At 42.4% G+C, this 18326-nt stretch overlaps 1 protein-coding gene across 3 annotated transcripts in view; it reads left to right on the forward strand.

The window, feature by feature from the left end:
- Positions 1 to 270: 270 nt before the first annotated feature.
- BTBD7 (BTB domain containing 7) overlaps positions 271 to 18326 on the forward strand; it is a 90011-nt gene continuing 71955 nt past the window's right edge. Inside the window, exon 1 of one of the 3 annotated variants that reach the window (XM_055418421.2) lies at positions 271 to 407. The gene's annotated coding sequence lies outside the window, so the exon portion shown is untranslated. Of the gene's footprint in view, positions 408 to 674; positions 907 to 18326 lie in introns of those variants that run through there. The other 2 variants (XM_055418420.2, XM_055418422.2) reach the window with 2 other exon arrangements.

Here is an 18326-nt window from a genome sequence, read left to right on the forward strand (position 1 = left end):
CGCGCGCACTCGACTCCGGCCGCTCCCGGGTCCCGTGAGCGCGCCTCCCTGGCCAGCCCCTGCGCGCGCGCTGCCGGTGGCCCACGTGACCCCAGGCGCGGCGACGGCGGGGACGGGCGGGGGACTCGGGCCGGCGCCGCAGCGCCGCGCAGGCGCGCCAGGTCCGCGCTGAGCCGAGCCCCTCCTGCCCGCTCCAGGCGTCAAAATGGCGGCGGGAGGAGCCTGGAGTAGCCCCGGAGCCTGAGCCACTGACAGGAGCGGAGAGCGGGGCGGCGGCGGCGGCGGCAGGAGGAGGATGGCCCGGGGCGCTGGCGCCGGTGCGGACGGCGGTGCTGGCGGCGGCGGCGGGGGCGACGGCCGCGGTCCCAGCGGCGGCAGCAGCAGCAGCGGCGGGAGGAGCCTCCGGGGTGAGTGTGCCCCTCGATGTCGGCGAGGCTGTGAGGAGAGGCTGTGCCCGGCGCGGCGCCGGGCGTCCCGGCGGGGCAGGGGCTGTGCGTGAGCGGCGGGGGCCGGGCCGCCGCGCGGGGCCGCGGGGCGGAGGGCGGCAGCGGTCCGTCTGGGGCTCAGGCGGCAGCCTGCCCGGTCCCGGTGCGCTCCGCCGGGCGGGCTGGGCTGTGCGCCGCCGTCCCGGGGTGTGGAGCCGCGCGGCGCGGCGCTCCCGAGCGGGGACAGCGGCCGGAGGTGGCCGCGGCGGCGGCCGGGCCGGCGCCCGACTCAGGGCTCCGAGGGGCGGGACCCGCCGCTCCCCGGACGCCGGGAAGCCGCTCCCGAGACTCGGGCGCGCGTTTACCCGGGCTGCCGGGCTGCGACCGCCCCGGGGTGGGCGTGAGAGCGGCCGGCCGGCTTCGGGGGTCGGGGCGAGCAGGCCTGGGGACCGCTGCTCCGGGGAGAAGTTGGATTGTCCGGGTAAGTTACTGTTTCGGGATCGAACTGGAATTGGCTCTTTGGTAGATTGGGAGAGAGACGAGACAGTAAACTGTTTGATAAAGAAGTCTGTGCTTGGAGTACTTGAAGGGCTAACAGCGTGCATTTTTCAGCATCTCGTCATTTGCACAGATGTTTACTAACCTTGCCCCGAAGATGAGAACTTTCTCACCGTTTGCAGGGTGGGGGAAGCTCTGAGCAGTGTTGCTCTTCTTTTGAAATACAATAGCACCTCTTCATATATCAGCACAGATAATAAGTAGTCTGGATTAGGCCTAATTTGCAGAAGCAGTCTTGGTTTTTACCAGAAATCTGCTCCCTCTGCTAAAATATCTTGCCATGTAAAGAAATAGACATTTTTACAGAATTCCTTCGTTTTTTTTCCAACTAACAGAATCTTTTTGTCTGTCAATGGCATCCATTTCTTTTAGATTGCTGAAATCTATTACTTTCTTCCCTGAGATGTGGAAGAAAGATTTGAAATTGCAAGAATCATACGCGTTAATGGCAGCTGTGACGAAACTTGTCCTAGAATTTTGAAGTCAGAAAAACCTTGAGCGATCTGGTGTGACTTGTTTTAGAGCTGGGAAACTAGGCTCAGGGATATGAGCGACTCGCTGTGGGTCCTGCAGCTGGCCAGGGACTGGACCAAAACGGGGATCTAGGCCTCTCTCCGCCCCATTTAGAGAGCACTTTTCACTCACTGCTGAACCCCCTGTTCTTCGTTGATTGCATTCGTCACCACCATCCTCCCTGGGTCTTTGTGCAATAGAGTTGAAAGGAGAAGTCAGAGAGTGCGCCTCTCGCTGATTCTTGACAGTTGCTGTCAGTTACCACAAGTAACTGATGAAGATTTTTTTCCTGACCTGAATTTAATAAAAACCAACTGACATTTCATTTAGAGTTTTCATAGGCTTGTGACTGTATTTCTGTCCAATTATAGCATTGCTCCTGTTTGCATTCATTCAGTAAAACCATAGGTTCATACTCTTTCCCGCAAAACCTAACTACTACGTTGTTTAATTCAGCAATACCAGGTTTTAAACAGGTTCTTTGTATCAGACTCTCATTTTAGGCTTCAAAATACCTGTGTTATACCACCTGGCTTCCACATAGTTGCAGCGGTTTCTGTGTTGTGTGTCACAGATTAACCTTCAAAGATGGTCATGTTGCATGATTCTGATTTCATATTCTAGTCACTGAAACTCGCACATCAAAGTTGTGCCTTGTGTTCAGTTACACAGGTGATTATTGAAGATCTGTTTTGTATTTTGCAATATTAGGTGCTGCAGAAGATAGAAACAAGTGTAATATATAGACCTTGCCCTCAGAAAAGATAAGATGTACCCCTTAGAGCCTAGAAAACAATCTAGAGTTCTATCAGTACAAAGAATGCTGTACGTTTTCTGGTTAAAGGGAGATGAGTGAGGCCTCAGGAGTCTAAATAACTTCCTGGAACACTTGAGACTTGAGCTGGCTTCTGTGAGGGTTTAGATTTACAGAGAGATTGGAGCAGTTACTTTGTGCGGGAAAAGCAAGAGTATAAGGTGGAGATTAGTTTTAAGGGAGGGGAAAAGAGGAAAACTTGGATAAGCTGACCACTGAAGTTCCTTGGGAAGACATTAGATTATTGAAAGGGTATCTGTTTGTAGAAGGATTTGAGTGCCAGATTGAGGAGATTTGGATTTTTATCCTCATGTGCAAGATATGGGGAGTCTTAGAAACTTTGGAGGCCAGACATTAATTTGATAAAACTGCCAAGATGCACCTGTCAGTGATCCATTGATTGAGTTAGAAAAAGGTTGAGTGGAATGAACCAGGGAAAATAGTAGCTGTTGCAGTACCTGGGTAGGAAGAGATGAGATCCTAACACTAAGATAGAGTCCCTAGAAAAAATGCACAGCAGGTATAATTTTGTTGTTTTTAATCATGGTAAAATACACATAAAGTTTTCCATTTTTACCAGTTTTAGTCGTACAGTTCTGTGGCATTAAGTACATCCACTTTGTATTGCAACCACTACCACCACCCATTTCCAGAACTGTATTCATCTTTCTCAACTGAAACTCTGTTCCCAGTAAACACTAACTCCCCACTTCCTTTTATGCCCAGTCCATAACAACCTCTTTTCTGCTTTCCATCTCTATGAATTTGATTACTGTATGTATTTCATATAAGTTCAGTTCAGTTCAGTTGCTCAGTCGTGTCCGACTCTCCGCGACCCCATGAATCACAGCACGCCAGGCCTCCCTGTCCATCACCAACTCCCGGAGTTCACTCAAACTCATGTCCACAGAGTCAGTGATGCCATCCAGCCATCTCATTCTCAGTCGTCCCCTTCTCCTCCCGCCCCCAACCTTTCCCAGCATCAGAGTCTTTTCCAGTGAGTCAACTCGTCGCATGAGGTGGCCAAAGTATTGCAGTTTCAGCTTTAGCATCAGTCCTTCCAATGAACACCCAGGATCGATCTCCCCTAGAATGGACTGGTTGGATCTCCTTGCGGTACAAGGGACTCTCAAGAGTCTTCTCATACAATATTTGTCCTGGTTTATTTCACTTAGCATAATGTTCATCCAAGTTGTAGCATTTTTTAGAATTTCCTTCCTATTTAAGGCTGAATAATATTCCATTGTATGTAATCTGTTAATTGATACTTTGTATGCTTCCACTTTTTGGCTATTGGACTATAATGTTACCACGTACATAGATATGCAGGTATCCGAGTCCCTGCTTTCATTTCATTTGGGTATATATCCAGAAAATTTTACATTCCCACCAGCATGTGTCAGAATTCAATTTCTTCACATCCTCACCAATGCTTGTTAATTTCATTATTTTGATAACATCCATCCTAATGGGTATGAAGTGATATCTCTTTGTGGTTTTCACTTGCATTTCTCTATGATATTTGCATCTCTTGTGCTTATCAGCCTTTTGAATTGGAGAAATAATCTATTTAAGTTCGTTGCCAATTTTTTTTATTGTTTTTCTGTTGAGCTGTAGGAGCTCTTTGTATGTTCTGGATACCAATCCCTTATCAGATATATGATTTTCAAATATTTTTGCCGTTCCACCTTTTCACTGTGGAGTGTATTTCGATGCACAAAAGGTTTTAATTTTAACGAAGTCTAACTGATCTAGTTTTTGCTTTTATTTTGTTTATACTTTTGATGTTACATCTGAGAAATTACTGCCAAATCCAGTGACATGAAGCTTTCCCCTTTTAAAACCCTTCTAAGGGTTTTACCCCCAAAAAAACTCTTAGAGTTAGGTCTTTACATGTGAATATTCCAGTTTTTCCAATACCATTTGCTGAAAAGACTGTCTTTTTTCCATTGAATGGTCTTGGCATCTTTGTCAAAAATCACTTGATCAGGGATTTATTTTTGAAATCTTCTATTCCATTTGTCTGTAAGTCTGTCTTTATGCTGGTACCAAACTCTTTTGAATACTCTAGCTTCAAAAGTATGAGGCCACCAACATTATTTTTTTTTTAAATTGTTTTGGCTATTTAGGGTCCCTTGAGATTGTTCCATATAAATTTTAGGATAGATTTTTCTATATCTGCAAAAAAAATGTCATTGGGATTTTTTTGATAGGGATTGGATTGAATCTATATATTCTTTGGAGTAGTGTTGACATCTTTTCCAGTCTTCCAATCTGTAAACAACAGATGTCTTTCATTTATTTGTGTTTAATTTCTTCCCACAACATTTTGTAGTTTTGAATGTAAAAGTCTTTCATCTCTTTGGTTAGGTTTACTCCTAAATATTCTTTTTGGTGATTGTAAATGTGATTTCTTTTTTGGATTGTTCATTGTTACAGAACACAACTCATTTTTATGTGTTGATTTTGTATCCTGCAACCTTTCTGAATTCATTTATCCTAACAGGTTGTGTGTGTATGTGACCTTTGGAGTTTTTCATATGTAAGATAATGTTATCTTCAAACTGATAATTTTACTTCTTTCCAGTTTGAATACCTTTTCTTTCTTTTTCTTGCCTAATTGCTCTGGCTAGGAGTTCCAGTATTATATTGACTAGGAATGATGAAAATGAATACCTTTGGCTTGTTCCTCATCTTAGCAAGAAAGCTTTCAATCTTTGACCATTAAGTATAATGTTACCTGTGGATTTTTCATGTATAACCTTTATTATGTTGAGCTAGTTTCCTTGTATTCCTGGTTTGTTGAGTGTGTTCACAGGTATGTTTTACAAAAAGAAACTTCAGTTTTGGGTGCAGTTTCTGCCTGGTGAAAGTTTTGCAGTCATAAGCCATCCATTCTACCTGTCTGAGGCCGAATTTCCTCATCTGTTAGAAGAAAGAAGTACAGACGCACATAGTGTTTTGCACAGCAGCTTTGCCACCTTGTATTTTTTATTCCATTCTTTCCCTCCCTATTACCACTTCCTTACAAGTCTGGACTGTTTATCGAATGGCTTACCAGCTGAATCACTGCTGTTTGTTCTCCCACTTTTCCTCTCCTTCTCTGCAATTCTCTATATTGCTACCACACTTTAAAAAAAAAAACCAACTGAAGGATGTTACTTTTCTACCTAAAAAACTTGTGTTGAATTCCCATTGTCTACTGGATAAAGTCCAAACTCACAGAAGTTTCATAAACTGTGTCCAACCTTAGTTTTCCGTCACTCTAGCCGTGCTAAACTGTTTCTCTTGTTCCCTGTACTGTCTTTAGTGTGTTTATCCCAGTGTTTGGAGTTCTTTTTCATTGCCATCCAGGAGACTCTGAGATGACTCATCACCCATTTCAGCGGTAGATTTTGATTACACCAAGCCAATCAGCTCAAGGTATTCCCCTGTAAATTATTATTTGTCAGAGTTAAACTGGACAAGGAAAGAGAGATTCTATTTTGGGGGTATTTTTTTCCCCTGTTGTATGTGAACAAGAGAACAGTGCTGGTGGCCACTGGCAGCTATTTTGTGACCACAGGGAATGATGAAGCACGCCCTGAGGATGGCAGAACAGAGAGGCAGAATGAATGTAGGTCCATGATAATATCATTTTAGATTCCTATTGTGCTGGGCCTGGGACTTTCCCTCTGGTGGGATTTCTATTCATGAATAAATCCCCGTTGTGTAAGCCAATTTGGGGTTATTTGCAGTAAAAAGTCTCCTGATTCTTAGAACCATCTTTATTCTTCAAGACCCAGTTCAAAAGTTACTTTTACCAGTAATCATATACTCAACTCCCTTAGTACTTTGGACCTTTCTTCCAGTTCTTATTATACTATATTATCACCAGTTGCTTGTACATTTGACTCCTCCACATAATTCTCTGTATTTAGAGCAAAAGCCAACAGGATGTGGCATAGTGTCTGGTAAATTGTAGAGAGTGAGTTGTTGGGATGAAATAATAGCGTGAGAAAGTGCTTTGTAAACAATCTTTTAGTAAATTTGAGGTATATTATTGTATTTAAAACTAAAGTGAGATGGAAAAGTCAATTAGGCCAGGCATGCAAGGTGTTCTTTGCTTGCCCTTGTTTTCTAAAAATATTGACGAAGATTAGAAGTTTGACAATCTCCTCTGGCTGCTGCTGCTGCTGCTAAGTCACTTCAGTCGTGTCCGACTCTGTGTGACCCCATAGACGGAAGCCCACCAGGCTGCCCCGTCCCTGGAATTCTCCAGGCAAGAACACTGGAGTGGGTTGCCATTTCCTTCTCCAATGTGTGAAAGTGAAAAGTGAAAGTGAAGTCACTCAGTCGTATCCAACCCTTAGCGACCCCACGGACTGCAGCCTACCAGGCTCCTCCATCCATGGGATTTTCTAGGCAAGAGTACTGGAGTGGCTTGCCATTGCCTTCTCCGCTCCTCTGGCTACAATTCCTTAAATTTTATGAAAATCTTACCTACTAAATCATGGAATGAGCAGTAGTGAGTTGTGTTGTTAGTGTGTAATTTCCTTTCTTCTTTACGGGGAGACTGAATGCCAAAACAGCTTCAAGTATAGTGTATTTTTTCCCCTGTATTCTGGAATTGTGCTGTGTGCTAAGTCTCTCCAGTTGTGTCCGACTCTGCGATCCCATGGATTGTAGCCTACCAGGCTCCTCGGTCCATGGGATTCTCCAGGCAAGAATACTAGAGTGGGTTGCCATGCCCTTTTCCAGAGGATCTTCCCAACCCAAGGATTGAACCCAAGTCTCCTGCATTGCAGGCGGATTTTTTACTTCTGAGTCACCAGGGAAACCCATTCTGAAATTATACTTTTTGTATTATCTGGAGTTTACTTTAGAAAAAAATTCTTTAATATTCTTCTTAAGGCTTAATATTCTTGTCTTCAGACTTTTCCCAAAATATTTCTTGCTTGCTTGAGACAAGACATGAGGATTTTCTGGTTAGCAAAAAAGCTTTGTAGCAGAACTAGGTGAGTTTGTAGTGAATGTTAGTAATAGCTTATGACAGAGAAATCTCATTATAGCCTTGATTACAGAGTCATAGTTCGGTCACATGCTTCAACAGTAAAGTCTGAGAGAGGAGGAAGGATGGGGAAGTAGAGTTTAAATTCCCAACTTGGTATACTGCTCCGTCTGTTGGCTTCAATCAAATAAAACTTTGACATGGTGATTTGTATTTTTAAAACAAGGTATCGAAGAATCAGTATATATTAGGAATTGTAGTATCATGTGTTGGGGTGAGCATGCAAAGACAGGTTTGTGAACAGCCTTCATGTTTTGATGCTAGTTGTTTGTTCGCGCTGTACCTTAGTTTCTGCGTCTGTAAAATGAATAGTATTACCTTCCTTAGCGTTCTTCTTTAATTAATTAAAATAGTCTATGTGAAAACACAATATAGTGTTCTGAACAGAGATGCTCAGGCATCTCTTTTTATCTCTATCAACTTTTCCACATTAAGTGAATGTCTTTAATGCTTTTTGGATTTCAACTTTGGAGAATTGAAGCCAAGAACTCTCTTCTTTATGTGTGCATTCTTTCTATCGTATGGGCTTATTAACTCTTGAATGAGACCAAGTTTAAGCAAAGGTATGTGTTATGTTTAACAAAACTCTCATGAAGTTCAAACTCCTTTTCATGGGTCAAGTGGCATTGTTATCCAGCCTCTGCCACTTCTCTGGGCTCATATCTTTACTACTGCCAAACCCCTTCCCATTCACACTCTGCATATAGAATTGCTTTTAAGTTCCTTAGTGAGCCAAGTTTTGTTCTTTCCTTGGCCCTTCACATAGTCAGTTTCCTTTGCTGTTTAGAGCCTTTTTTTGTTGTTGTTGTTTGGAGCCTTATTTTGGTATTCCAACCCCTCCCCCTATTACCTTCACCAAGAAAGAAGTTCATACTTACAGTCTTAGAACTTATCACAGATGTTACTTTCTCAACAACCCCATAAGGTGAATACTTCATCATTAGACACAGAGAACATAAACAGTTTGCCCAAGATCACAAACCTTATAAATGGATCTGGATCCAAACCTAGATAGTTCAGCTCTAGCGTTCATCTTCACTAATTAGTGCTTCCTCTACATTGTAATTGGAGAAGGCAATGACAAGCCACTCCAGTACTCTTGCCTAGAAAATCCCATGGATGGAGGAGCCTGGTGGGCTGCAGTCCGTGGGGTCGGACACGACTGAGCAACTTCACTTTCACTTTTCACTTTCACACATTGGAGAAGGAAATGGCAACCCACTCCAGTGTTCTTGCCTGGAGAATCCCAGGGATGGGGGAGCCTGGTGGGCTTCCGTCTATCGGGTCACACAGAGTCGGACAGGACTGAGGTGACTTAGCAGCAGCAGCAGCTACATTGTAATTGCCTGTTCACCAGCTTGTGTGTGTGTGTGTGCGCTAAGTTGCTTCAGTTATGTCTGACTGTGTGTGACCCCATGGACTGTAGCCTGCCAGGCTCCTCTGTACATGGGTTTCTCCAGGCAAGAAGATTGGAGTGGGTTGCCATTTCCTTCTCCAGGGGATCTTCCCAACCCAGGGATCAAACCAGCATCTCTTCCATTATCTGCTTTGGCAGGCAGGTTCTTTACCACTAGCGACACCTAGGGTCACTTACCAGCTTGTCCTTATATAATTAAAAAAAAATATTTGACTGCCCCCAGTCTTAGTTGCAGCATGCGGGATCTAGTTCCCTGACCAGCGACCAAACTGGGCCCCCCTGTATTGGGAGCATGGGGTCTTCGCCACCGGGCCACCAGGAAAGTTCTATCCCTAAATAATTTTTGGAGCAGAAATTACGTCTATCTTTTTCATTGTTACATCCTCTTAAGCCTATTATTAGCACATCGTTCATGCTTGGAAAACATACAAATGAATGAAAATTCTCTTGAAAGCAGAATTTTATATTAAATTTCTCTTAGTACTTTTCACAATGCATGTCAGTAAATAGTCTTCTCATGCTTATGATACAAAGTGAAAAGTATGTGATCAAGTTCATTGTATCTCTGAAATATTTTGCACTTTGTGCCAAAGGTAGTTCAAGCTCCATTTTTATGGTCACTGTTAACTCCTCCTGTCCTGTATAGCAGTGTTACTTGGCAACTTAAACTGGTGCTTTCTTTTTCAGGCCTCCATTTCATATGGCATTCCAGTGAACTATTAAAATATAGATTATTTGTAACTGCTTTCTAAGTGGTATACAGGAGATTTTTTAAATTATAAAATTTTAACTAGTATATGGACTCTAATCATTTATATCTATTAACTTTTTAATGGGTATGACTGCTGTACATATTTGGAACTTAGAAAAAAATAGAAGTACCCTCATTTTAAACCTTAATGTATCCCAAAAGATAAATGGTTTATCTGTTCACAGGGTAAATAATGATTTAAGGCATGCACATCGTCGTTCATGTATATGGGGAAAACTGGAATGTTGTATTTCAATATACTTTTTCAAATAAGTAATGTCTTGAAGCTTGAAGCTGTCTCTATCCTAGAGATAGATAAGAGAACCAGAAAAGTTTTCTTTCTGAAAACTTCAGAAACGTTTCGGAACTTCAGAAACATTTGCGAACATTTCTGAACGTTCTCACTTTACCAGACTTTGCTTCTTTGGTTAATCACGCTCTCTTTTGTGTCCACTGTGCTTAAGTGCACGGTCTCTCAGCTTTGGCGCTGCTGACGCGTTGGAGCAGGTAGCCCCTCACTGCAGGGCGCGGGGGTGTCGCTGCAGTGTTCCGCCAGCCCTCACCCCTACCCACCAGGTTGCAGTAGCTCCCTGTCCCATCCCTGGCTGTGACAACCAGAAGCGTCTCCAGGCGTGCCAGATGCCTCTGGGGGAGCAGAGGCACCCAGCTGAAAACTGATGCTCTGCTGCCTCTCCCCTCCTCATTTGCTGTGCTATCTCCCTCTTTCTCATACACACACCTTTCCAGACTTTCACGTCCTCCCCACCACTACCTCACTCCTTGGCACCTTTTTACAGTCTTTCTTTGAAGAGTTATAAAACATCTGCTTACTCCAAGTTTTTACTTCCGCTTCAGTTTCCTCTCTTCAGTTGTATGAAACCACATTTTTCTGGTTTTCCTTTACATCTCTGGCAGCTCCATTCTGGTCTCCTTTATCAGCTCTACTCACTTGGACAATGACATAATTTTTGCTTCTTTCTTACTTTTTTTATCTAGTCGACTCCTGCCTTTCTTGCTTCATTTCTTTGTATGTTGTCTCTCATATTCCTATTCATTCTTAAGCCGTTCTCTCTATTGGAACACCCTTACCTGTTCTTTCTGTTTAAACTCAAACATTCTTCAAGAACCAAAGCAGATGTCATCTTCCCGTGAAAGCTATTTCTAATCACCCTCCTCTAACTTCCATGCCATGATCCTGTTCTTTCTGTCTGTATTCCACTTACAGCTTTGTGTTATTCATGTACTCGAATATGTCCAGCACTCGACACTAAGCTCATTTTTGTATCTCTGACAGTACCTGGCTGAATGCCCTGCACATAGTCGGTGCTCAGATAGTTGTTAAAGCAACGCTGAGGAGGTAACAGTAGAATGGAAAGGATTTAGTAAAAAAACAGTAATGACCTGAAAGGTTGCCAAAAGTAGGAGAAAAAGAAGAAAAATGAAGAAAATTTAAAACTGATCATAGAATACTTTACCTTCTCTCCTTTCATGGTTTCTGTAATATGGGCTTGATTTCATTCTCCATTCTAGGCACCTGATTTATTAAGGACCCATTATGAGCCAGGCTGTCTTCAAGGTAATTGGAATACAAAGTTATTTGAAAAGGACACAGTGTCAGTACTGTAGGAACTTAATCTCTTTGAGGATGTAGAAATCTTAGCAATTATTTGCCCCTACAGAGTGGTAAGTACTGAAACTGAAGTGTATCCAAAACTTTCCGGTCACACAGAGGAAAGGGGCGACTTCTCATTTTGAAGTAAACCTCATTCATAGACCACTTCTTAACACGCAGCCTGTTCTGGTCACTGCCCAGCTGATTAGTGTTTTCCATGGTTTCCTTAACTGTGTTCTTTCCCAGTTCCCCAATCATAGGCATTTCCTGTGCCTCAGTACTTAGCCTTCCGTTCATTCTTTTATATCCTTTGCTTCAGGAAATGGATATATCGATAGCTTCAAGACTTCAGCTGACAACTTCCAAATGCATACCAGCTACAACAGAACATTTTCTGTTGTGAAATAATAGACAAGCATATAAACAATTTTAACTTACCTTTTTATTAAGTTATTTTAAATCTGACACTGCCATAGTCATGAAATAGAATGGTGTAAGATGTGTAAGCTTCCCTGGTGGTACATCTGATAAAGAATCCGCCTGCAATGTGGGAGACCTGGGTTCTATCCCTGGGTCGGGAAGATCCCCTGGAGAAGGGAATGGCTACCCACTCCAAGTATTCTTGGGCTTCCCCTGTGGCTCGACTGGTAAAGAATCTGCCTGCAATGCAGGATACCTGGGTTCAACCCCTGGGTTGGGAAGATCCCCTGAAGGAGGGCATGGCAACCCACTCCAGTATTCTTGCCTGGAGAATCCTCATGGACAGAGGAACCTGGCGGGCTACAGTCCGTGTGTTCGCCAAGAGTTGGACGTGACTGAGCACCTAAGCACAGCACAAACATGAGCAAAGCCTTACTGAGTGCCTCGTCTCAATCACAATCACTTTAAAGTTAGTTGCTATTCTGCTTTTTATGGTAATTGCTTCTAAGATTTAAAAAAAAAAGAAAAGACGCTCTATACCTGAATACCAAGTATGTATTTTTTCCGAAACAATATAGTTTCATTTGAGAGACTGGAAGACAGAGGTGGAATAAGGCATCTTGCTGTATTCCATTTTGTTCTTGCATTGAAATCCCTAAGAACGTCCCTAGGTTCACTAGGAGGACTGAGTGTATAGTGATACTCATGGATATCATTTATTGCAGCCCAGGATACAAAACAAAATCAGCAAAGAAAAAAGGCCCATGAGGCGAAGTCCAGAGGGAAGCAGGCACAAGTTTCCAGGAGCTTTCTTTTGCTGGAATCACAGAGGTCACACTTAGTTCCTCCAGGATCGACTTGTGACAGCACAAGTGAAATACTGTCTACTGGGGAAGCTCATTAGAGTCTCAGTGGAGTGCCTAGGGTTTTTATTGACGGCTGGTGACGTAGGCATCCACTATCTAACATGTATCAAAATTCCAGGCTCCCAGAAGGAAAACAGATATTGAGCATAAACCATACTGTTTGCGCAAACAGTTTAAGTATACAGAGCTGTCCTTATCTGTTAAGGAATGGTTCAGTTCAGTTCAGTCGTGTCCGACTCTCCACGACCCCATGAATCACAGCACACCACGCCTCCCTGTCCATCACCAACTCCCGGAGTTCACTCAAACTCATGTCCACAGAGTCAGTGATGCCATCCAGCCATCTCATTCTCTGTCGTCCCCTTCTCCCGCCCCCAACCTTTCCCAGCATCAGAGTCTTTTCCAGTGAGAACACAGAAAGTCCAAGGTCTTAAAGACCAACCATGGCCAGCCTTTCAAGAAGTTTTTAGGCCTGTGTACTTTCTTCTGCCTGATACTTTTTAATTCAAAATTTAAATAAATGAAAACTCAGTTTTCGGATTCTATCATTTTCTCTTAAAATGTATCAGCACTAGCAGAGTGCAGACTTTTACTTCCTACTCCCCTACTATCATATGATTGAAAGTATGTTCTATGGAACACTGTACACTGGCCTGTTACTAGTTTTTCTTAGAAAGGTTTTCATGATTAATTAAGGTTCAGGAAGACTGAATTAAGCAATTAAACAGATAATTTTCACAGGGCTGTCAGCCTTTTGGAGTGATGTGTGTGGCCTGGCCTCCTCCTACCTGTCTTCCCTCTCTTAAAGTATCGTGTTTCCCTACTTCCCGTGCATTAGCTACATTGGCCTTCATGCTCTTCCTGGAATTTACTAAACTGTTAACTCTGCCATAACTATCCAGCATCACATCACTACTGCCTCTGTCAATAAATAATGTCAAGTGTTATTTGTGTTTCTATATTATTTATATTTATGTGTTTAAGATCTCCTGTATGCTGTATGTGTTCTTTTTATGTCTTGTGGGCTTATTCATGTCAATAAGTCAACTTATTCTTTCTCATAGCAGCCATGCCTTTCATGGCATTTATCCCAGGGTATAATTTTATTTTTGTAATTATTTCCAAACTTGGAAAACTCAGCAATGGCCACAGGACTGGAAAAGGTCAGTTTTCATTCCAACCCCAAAGAAGGGCAGTGCCAAAGAATATTCAAACTACCACATAGTTGCACTCATTTCACATGCTAGCAGGGCTTCCCTTATGGCTAGGCTGGTAAAGAATCTGCCTACAATGCAAGAGAGTTGGTTTCGATCCCTGGGTTAGGGAGATCCCCTGGAGAAGGGAAAGGCTACCCACTCTAGTATTCCGGCCTGGAGAATTCCATGGACTACAGTCCATGGGGTTACAAAGAGTTGGACACAACTGAGCGACTTTGACTCACATGCTAGCAAGATAATGCTCAAAATTCTTCTAGCTGGTCTTCGGCAGTATGTGAACCAAGAACATCTTGATGTACAGACTGGATTTAGAAAAGGCAGAGAAACCAGAAATCAAATTGCCAACATTTGTTGGATCATAGGGAAAGCAAGGGAATTCCAGAAAAACATCTACTTCTGTTTCATTGACTTCGGTAAAGCCTTTGACTATGTGGAACACAACAGACTGGAAAATTAAGAGGTGGGAGTACCGGCTGACCTTGTTTATATCCTGAGAAACTGTATGCAGGTCATAAAGCAACAATTAGAACCTTGCATGGAACAGACTAGTTCAAAATTGGGAAAGGAGTATGACAAGGCTGTATATTGTCACTCTGCTTATTTAACTTACATGCAGAGTACATTATGCAAGGTGCCTGGCTGGATGAAGCACAAACTGGAATCAGGATTGCTGGGAGAAATATCAACAACCATTTAGAAAGATGGTAACAATGACCCTATATGTGAGACAGCAGAAATTTGGCCTCTGGGAGAAGGCGAGGGTGGGATGATTTGAGAGAGTAGCATTGAAATGTGTATATTATTGTATGTGAAGCGGATCGCCGGTCCAGGTTCAGTGCATGATACAGGTGCTCAGGGCTGGTGCACTCGGATGACCCTGGGGGAAGGGATGGGGAGGGAGGTGGGAGAGGGGTTCAGGATGGGGAACACATGTACACCTGTGACTGCTTCATGTCGATGTTTGGCAAAAACTACTATAATATTGTAAAGTAATTAGCCTCCAATTAAAATAAATTAATTTTTGTAAAGTAAAAAAAAAATATTAACAACCTCAGATATACAGATAATATTACCCTAATGGCAGAAAGTGAAGAGGAACTGAAGAGCCTCTTGGTGACACTGAAAGAGGAAAGTGAAAACACTGGCTTAAAACTCAGCATTCAAAATCTAAGATTGTGTCATCCAGTCCCATCACTTCATGGCAAATAGAAGGGGGGAAATGGAAACAGTGACAGATTTTATTTTTTTGGGCTCAAAAATCACTGCCGATGGTGACTACAGCCATGAAATTAAAAGACGTTTGCTCCTTGGAAGGAAAGTTATGACAAACCTAGACAGCATGTTAAAAAGCAGAGATATCATTTTGCCAACAAAGGTCTGTATAGCCAAAGGTACAGTTTTTCCAGTAGTCAGGTATGGAGTGAGAGTTGGACCATAAAGAAGGCTGAGTGCTGAAGGATAGATGCTTTCAGATTGCGCTGGAGAAGACACTTAGAGTCCCTTGGACTGCAAGGAGATCAAACTAGTCAGTCCTAAAGAAAATCAGCCTTGAATGTTTATTGGAAGGACTGATGCTGAAGCTCCAATACTTTGGCTGCAAAGAGTCTACTCATTGGAAAAGACCCTGATGCTGGAAAAGATTGAGGGTAGGAGGAGAAGGGGTCAACAGAGAATGAGACGGGTGGATGGCATCACCAACTCAGTGAACATGAGTTTGAGCAAACTCTGGGAGATAATGAAGGAACAGGGACGCCTAGCATGCTATAGTCCATGGGGTGGCAAAGAGTTCAGTTCAGTTCAGTCGCTCAGTCGTGTCCGACTCTCTGCGACCCCATGAATCACAGCACGCCAGTCCTCCCTGTCCATCACCAACTCCCGGAGTTCGCGCAAACTCATGTCCTTTGAGTTGGTGATGCCATCCAGCCATCTCATTCTCTGTCGTCACCTTCTCCTCCCGCCCCCAATCCCTCCCAGCATCAGAGTCTTTTCCAGTGAGTCAACTCGTCGCATGAGGTGGCCAAAGTATTGAAGTTGGACACTGCTTATTGGCTAAGCAGCAACAACAGATTGTTTAAATGTCCATTTTTCTCACTTGATTGTAAGCAACATGAGAACCAAGATATTTTGCTCATGACTATAACCATCAACACTTAGCATAGGACACATAGTTGGCACTTTTAAGTGTAAAATACTTTACATAGTTAGGATTTGTAGCCAGGAGTTTGTACTTACTGTATCTGTTTGAACCTCTGTTAGATTAATTCAGTGTTGGTGTGCTGGATTAATTAGACTGGAAGGAGAGGCCAAGATTGATTTGTGACAATTCAAGGAAGATAATAAATTGTGACTTAGTCTAAGTGGTTTGCAGTGGGATTGGTGAACCTCTTTGTTATAGAGGACAAAGATGAAGGAAAGATGCCTGCAGTTTTGACACTGGATGTCCAGATGTCTTCAGCAAACAACATATAAACAGATAGGACTGACTGAGTTTCTTCTCCCCAAAAGCATCCTCCTGTTAATCTGAAAAAATATCCATTTTGCTTCCAGGCAACACCAGTTAATTTAATTATCTTCATATTAGGAATTAATAAATTTCTTAAAATTAGCACACTGAATTACTTAATAGTAGCTGTGCTGTAAAACTCTATCTAATGTCAGCTTTCTGCTGTGGTTGAGGAGTGTGTTTACCTAAATAATCTAATTTGGAGAAGACAACAAAAATTAAGAGAACTTTTTTGTATCTGATGTAAAGACGTTTACAGCAGGGAACGTGAAACCCAGATGTTACAAAAAGAAAAGTTTGAAAAAAGTGAGTATATAAAAAATTTAAACACTTATGACAAAAGACATCATAGTTTTAAAAGGCTAATATAAATATTCTGCCTTGATATTTTAACATTAAGAAGTGTCACAAATTAATAAAAAGAACAGCTACATAGAAAAATAGCCAGAGTATAAAGAAAAGAGGTTAATAAATACAATGAAATTCAGTTTCTCTTATAATTTTTAATATGAAGATTAAAATAATGAGGTCATTTTCCCCCATCTAATTGAAAACTTAGAAATGATTCTCAATATGTTTTGGTAAAATTAATTATGGCATTTTTATACAATATTTAGGGGTTTTGGAAGGAAAGTTATGACCAGCCTAGATAGCATATTAAAAAGCAGAGACATTACTTTGCCAACCAAGGTCCGTCTAGTCAAGGCTATGGTTTTTCCAGTGGTCATGTATGGATGTGAGAGTTGGACTGTGAAGAAAGAGAGTTGGACTGTGATCGCCGAAGAATTGATGCATTTGAACTGTGGTGCTGGAGGACTCTTGAGAGTCCCTTGGACTGCAAGGAGATCCAACCAGTCCATTCTAAAGGAGATCAATCCTGGATGTTCATTGGAGGGACTGATGCTAAAGCTGAAACTGCAATACTTTGGCCACCTCATGCGACGAGTTGACTCACTGGAAAAGAGTCTGATGCTAGGAGGGATTGGGGATAGGAGGAGACGGGGACGACAGAGAATGAGATGGCTGGATGGCATCACCGACTCTGTGGACATGAGTTTGAGTGAACTCCGGGAGTTGGTGATGGACAGGGAGGCCTGGCGTGCTGTGGTTCATGGGGTCGCAAAGAGTCAGACACGACTAAGCGACTGAACTGAAATAAACTGAAAAGATAAAGTAAAATTTATATTTGTCCGTGTTTCTCTATCCCTGGTATATTATTAAATGAAAATAACTTTTTATAGAACTGTTTGTAAAATGACCCTACCTAAAACTATTTAAGATTGGTTTATGCAGAAGTGCTAGGAAAGTTGAAATAGTTTTTAGCTGTCTTTGTGAGGCAGATTTTAGGAAATTGCCTTTTGTTACACTCTCCTGTGTTTTGTTTTTTTAATTTAAACAACAAATGTGTAATTCTCATAAGTGAATGGGGAAACCTAAGTTCTGGAGTGGGTAGGCCTGAGAAGATTTAGCATGTATTTTATTTGTATATTATGATCTATTCTATAACCTTTAAAACGCAGGGTCAAAAGTGTAAACCTCAACTTTTCAAACTCTAGTGATAGAAGGCAAAAACCCTTTTGGGGAGAGAAAGAAATAGACAACTAAAAATTATGGAGATGCTAAAAATTATTATTTCCATATTTTCAATAAAGAAAATAAATTTATATTTTAACCTTGTAAAATAACAAAACTTAGAGGGGAGTGAGTGTACATTGTTTGATGGAAGTACATGCGTGCTGTCACCAAATAGTACGATTAGTTTTCTATTCAAATTAGATTGTTATTGTCGTTTAGTTGCTCAGTCGTGACCGACTCTTTGCAGTCCCATGGACTTCACCATGCCAGGATTCCCTGTCCTTCACTGTCTCCCACAGCTTGCTCAAACTCATGTCCAGTGAGTTGGTGATGCCATCCAACCTTCTCGTCCTCTGTCATCCCCTTCTCCTCCCTTCAGTCTTTCCCAGCATCAGGATCTTTTTCAATGAGTTAGATCTTTGCATCAGGCGCCCAAGTTTTAGAGCTTCAGCATCAGTCCTCCCAACAAATATTCAGGACTGATCTCCTTTAGGATGGACTGGTTGGATCTCCTTGCAGTCCAAGGGACTCTCAAGAGTCTTCTCCAACACCGCAGTTCAAAAGCACCAATTCTTCGGCACTCAGCTTTCTTTATAGTCCAACTC

This window comes from Moschus berezovskii, chromosome 21 (assembly GCF_049115385.1).
Source record: "Moschus berezovskii isolate FMDL1 chromosome 21, NW_MosBer_1.0, whole genome shotgun sequence".
Taxonomy (NCBI): Eukaryota; Metazoa; Chordata; class Mammalia; order Artiodactyla; family Moschidae; genus Moschus; species Moschus berezovskii.